Consider the following 5,876-nt stretch of genomic DNA (forward strand, 5'->3'; position numbering starts at 1 on the left):
AAACCCCAAAAATAGTGCTTAACTTCTTTTGTGTGCTGACTCTGCAGAGTAACAAGCAGAAAAGAAGGAGGAGAAGGAGGAGGAAGAAAAGAAAATGTCCGCTTGGATCTACTTACAACTTTATGAGCCAATGTAAGTTTAAAGAAATAACCAGTCCCAAGGGTTGCCATTTGGGGCTAAGAACAAACATTTCAGGGGTGAAATAAAGGGATGCAGTGTGACCATGCACCAGAGCACATCCAACTGACTCACACAGCAGCCCAACATGGTCCACTGAGTATCATTAGCCCGCTGTTCTGACTGCTGTGGGAAAAAATTACTTATATTTTTGTTGCACAAAATTTGTACTTTAAAGTGAATGGTTGAGACTGTGGTGTAGAAAGGAAAGCTGTACACAAAGAAGAAAGTAATGATTTTCTGTGTTTCCTGTGCTGTGTGTGACTTCCTTGAGAGTATTGGAGTTTTTTGTACCAGCGAATATATTTAAATAGCAATGAGTACTAGAAGCAAATAGCAAATGATATTACATTCCCCATCACCTACAGGTAGAACTTTCTTTTAATTGGCATTTATTTTCAGAATTTTAAAGCTGGAAGGAACCTACATAGTCTAACATAAATTGTGTGTGTGTGTGTGTGTGTGTGTGTTCATGTCAAAATAAAACCATAAATGTTGTATGTCTGAGGGGTATGGATTGAAGAAGAGGATAGTGACAGACAGGTGTGGAATTTGCTTTCTCAAAAAAGGGATTGAGAGAAAAAGTGGTTTACTTTAATTTTTAAAAAAAATTTTAATGTTTATTTTAGTTTTGTGTGAAAGAGAGAGCATGAGCAGGGGAGGGGCAGAGAGAGAGGGAGACACAGAATCCAGGCTCTGAGCTGTCAACACAGAGCCTGACGTGGGGCTCAAACTCAAGAACCACAAGATCATGGACACTTAACCAACTGAGCCACCCAGGCGCCCCTAAAGTGGTTTACTTTAAAGTAATGTGCCTTCACTGATAGATGGTCAAATCTTAGGCAATTCCATTAGGTCAAACTGTAGAATTATAATAATCAAATTCATAAATATGACAGAAGGTTTCATGTTGATTTCTTCCTCTGGGACTAAGATTAATCCTCAGATTTAGTAGTCCTTCATGGGAGAATTTCTCATCAAATGTACAAACTTTTGGACTTTCAGGTTGCTGTTGTTTTTCACTGGAAGAGCATCACTAAAAGGAGTCTGTATAGATGACTCTAATAAATATCTCTTTAGTTTCAGACAAAATTTTACACGCATTTGGGCCATACCCAATTTGCTGATATCTTTGGATTCACCAAATCCAGAACTGGATCTGTGGGTCCTTAGAAATACTGGACCTTTCCTTTCTCCCGGATTCTACCCTTAGACCTTACAAACACACAAAGAAGTTTCTTGTGTTACTTTGTATCTATGCTAAAACAACACTGAAAATGTTTTCACTATCTGATTCAGATCCTTACGTTACAATTAGAGTCTCCCTGTGGTCCATGATGACTTAAAAAAATCAGTGCTATAGGATTTCAGAAGCCACAACTAAAACAAGACGATAATGTTGTGTTTTTAAAACTCCCCTACCTTAGTCAAATGGACTTAGGGGTGATGGAGAGGAGAATTATCATGCTCAAATTCATTCTACGATAATGTAGTATTAGTTGGGAAAAATGACCTCTAAATGTTCTACATCATCAAGATTAAATTTTGCTTCATTTTCCATGGCTGCAGTGTTAAGTGGGCATTTTGATACATTATAATTTCAAATTGGCCATATACACATCCTTTAACTCTCCTTAGAACACTTTGCTAATTGGGATATCCATAAACATACACTATAACTTCAAGAGTTATGTTTCAAGAGTCAGGCTGTCATTTCAGCTCTTGTTTCTGTGTATTTAATGGCAAAAGTCATGAATTTGGGGTTAACAGATGAGGGGTCAAGCCACACCCCACGACTCCTTGCCTCAGTGAGCCTGGCAACATCTGTCTGATCTCTCAAGATCTCAGCAGTCACATCTGTAAAATGAAGAGGCTATTCCCCATCTCAGAGGATTCATTGTCACAGTCAAATGAAATAATTAAAATATTCAACACCACGCCCTGACACATTTCACAAATGAACAAAAAATATTAGCTACTTAAAATTGGGTCACTCATCGTCTCTTTCTTAAATGGAGACATAGCACCTCCTCCCATACCTTGTCTAAAATTTTAAAATTAGCTTAACATCACTAAACATACATAACACCAATGGACCTTTAAAAACTACTACACTGTGAACATCGCTACTTTTTCACCTCAGAATAAAATCTGTATTGACCATCCCCCTCCTGGTTTAGAAGAGCTGGTATCAATCTCATTATCAATAGAAATGAGAAGTCAAGGTTTATTTACTCCCCAAGGGGAGAGCCAATTTTGGCTTCAGTGTTTACAGTTTTCTTCATGCAAAAACAATTCCTAACTTCTAATTATCCTTTTTCCCATCGAATGCATAAAGTTAGACTGAACAGGAAAAAAAAATCTCCCTTTCCCTTGTCCACACTGTGAATTTAAAATACCTGTTTTTCATCTGCGCCCTGTCACTTTCACCTACAGCTCCTAGAAGAATGTTGACATTTTCTGAATAAATTTACACTAGAAAACATGTTTCTCAGGCCTTTGGTTCGGGAAGAGCATGGTCTCCTAATACCATGGTATTTCTTCTGAAGACCCAGGCAGGCCACTTTAAAACCAATCTCTGGGCACCTGGGGGGCTCAGTCGGTTAAGGGGCTGACTTCGGCTCAGTGGTTCGTGGGTTCGAGCCCCACATCGGGCTCTGTGCAGACAGCTTCAGAGTCTCTGTTTCCCTCTCTCTCTGTCCCTCCCCTACTCACATTCTATCTCTCTGTCTCTCAAAAATTAATACACATTTAAAAACCATTTTTTTAAAACCAATCTCTCTCACGCCTTTGGCAAAGTGGCAGCTGGGTAACCAAACTCCTCATGAAATTGTCCAAACTGGTTTCCCTCTGAGTGGTGACTTTCTGCAGAGATAGAAGTGTCCTTGTTTAATAGTCCTTTGTTCAAATTGCCTGTGTTTGTCACGTCCCACTACTCCCCCAAATACCTTCTTTCTCTGAATTGAGGCTCATAAGAAGGATACTGTCTCTTTAGTCTCTATCCTAAATCCATTACGGAAGGTCAACCTCACAGAAGGGTGCAAGAGGAGGCCTCTTCGGGGATAGAAGATAATCACCAGCTAGGTCGGAAATGAAAGCCCGGTGATACCTCGGGCTCCCTTTCTCAAATTCCACGATGAAGGAAAATGGAATGTGATGTCTCCAGAGATAGGATTCTTGATGTCATTTATTTCTTGGCTCTGGATTCAAAGCAGGGATCATACCTCTTCCGGAACGTGAAGCCACACCACCGTCTGTACTGAGCATCATTCCAGGAAACTTTAGGGCAGACACTGAAGGGGGAAAAGCAGCACACGACCCGAAGTCTGAGTGTGTTTCACACAATGAGTAGAACCTCGCCGCCCACATGCAGTCCCCTCCAGGAAATGTCATTTCCTCTTCCAGGAAACAAAGGTGTGGAGAACTTCTGAGCAGAGGCCGTAGTTATAAACCAATGAAACAATGTCTGATTATAAAACAGAAATACTGTGTGGCCTGGGGAAGGAGAAGGCTGGTCCTACAAGACGCTGGGATCCAAAAGATGTGGAGGGGTCCCTAACACCTAACACGGAACAGGAACAGATTTAGATGTTTTGCTCTTAGGTGAGATTCAAGACAAACAAACACCAACACAAAACAGAAACAAAAACCTCTTTTTAGATGTATGATGAATATGGTTTTAGAAGAATCGGTCTTTAGATTACTGAGTTTCCAGTTGAAAGACTGTCAGTTATAGAATAGCAGGGTGGCCTGGGTCCCCAGAGACCAGATGTCCAAAGGAAAGACAAGCAGGAAACAGAGGGGATGGTTGTAGAATGGAGGCAAGAATTGCCAGCCAATGCTGGAGGGGGCCGCTTCGCACTGGCCTGAGTGGGAATCCTGGTTCTTTAGTACCTGTGAGGTTCACAGCAAGCTGCCTGGTCCTTGTAAGCCTCATTATATCCTGAAAACAGTGGAGGAAGAGGAAGGTATAATATCTATCCCATAATTTTTACAAAGAGTAAACAAACAGTGCATCAAAAGTGCTCATTGCATTGCCTTGTATCTAGGTACTCACTACACGATCATCATTATTTGGAACTTTTTAAAAGTCACTGACCACAGACTAAGTTAAAAAGACGCATGATTTTGAGAGTTTTGGGAATATTTCAATTATGTGTTTATTTAACTCTGGAAGCCAATCAAAATAAAATTTATTTAATGTAAAAAAAAAAAAGACCCATGAATTTTCCTTGAGCTTCTATATGCACGTAACCCCCTTCTCCAAGGGTCAGTAAAAATCCCAGCCATCAGGAGTGAGTGGGTTTACTGCAGGCAGGGCAGCGCTGACAGTCGGCCATTTCTTCTCCTCCACGTGATAGGCTCTGTTGAGGGATGTCTGGAGAGGAACCAGGGGGAAGGCATTTTGAACCAGAAGTTTCTCTTCTGCAGTTTGCAGAGAAACTGGAGCTGATTCTTCCAGCTCTGCCGCCTTGCTCCCAGCCGCACTTACCGTCTGCTGCCAGATTTCAATGACAAATATACAGGGAGTGCCTACTATGGGCCAGGCTCTCCTCATGCCCTGGGGAGAGGCACTCTGAGAGTCCATCCACCCACGCACCTGCTGGCTAGAATCTTCCAAGAGGCAGCACTCTGTTGGGTGAGTCTGGGCTGAGTATCAGTTCAAAGCAGTTAGAGATTAACAAGTGTGGGAGAGGGGCTAGTTTTCAGAAATTGTATCTTGACCCTTAAAAGAAGCCTGTGTTTGTTTTGCTGAGTTCATAGAGATTAGGGGAAAGAGTGATCCTATCTAGCGACCCTGCCACAAAGCAGCACTGTGAATTACTCAAGTCACCACACCTGTTTGTGTCTAAATGTTTCACCTTTAAATTAAAAGTTTGGAACTAGCTGTTGCCAGAGATCCTTTGCAGCTGACGCTCTATACATCATGATCAGAAGCCTGTTAATCCAAGGTTTTGCTCATTTACACCTTTTAAATCTCCCTCTCTCAAAAATAAAAAATCTCAGAGTAATGTGGTCTTAGGACACGATAGCAACAAAAGCCTGAAGCAAGTATGTTTGTAAACACATTTTAATCTGTAGGGTCATAATTGTGAGAGATGGCTCTGTAACAGTTCGGGTAAGCAGACGCAGTTTTCTAACCTGAATGAAAATTAACTGTGATCGTCCGCATCAGAATTGCCATCAGCATCGCCAACAAGGTGTGAAGACTTCAAATGGCATGCACCTGTTAAGGACATTACATTGCAGCCTCAAGGTTGTCAAATTTTAAAGCAATGCAACTTCGGAAATTATACATAAAGTCCTAGTGTGCAAAAATAAATAAATTAAATAAAATAAAAATAAAATAACATTGCAGCTAGGGCACACGAGGTAGGAAAAAAAAGATCACCCTCCAGACAGAAATGTACCCACAGCTCCTCAGGTAGGTAACTTTAAAAGAAAACTTCAGAACCATGTTGACGAGCCCTTAGGTAGGGTGAAAAGAGAAAACCGGGAAGTTCTGTTTACCGAAGACCTTGTTCCTTCGGAAGGGTGGGTTTCGATTTTCAGTTGGGCGGGGCGAAGAGTCCGCTCGCGCTCGGCGGGCAGCAGGTGCCTGGCGCTCCGGGCCGCGACCTCCCGCATCCTCCCGGGGGCCGGGCAGGCGGCGCAGGGGTGGAGCACGGGCGAGGGGCGGGCGCGGTGGGAGGGGACGC

Source organism: Suricata suricatta, chromosome 10, assembly GCF_006229205.1.
Source record: "Suricata suricatta isolate VVHF042 chromosome 10, meerkat_22Aug2017_6uvM2_HiC, whole genome shotgun sequence".
Lineage (NCBI taxonomy): Eukaryota > Metazoa > Chordata > Mammalia > Carnivora > Herpestidae > Suricata > Suricata suricatta.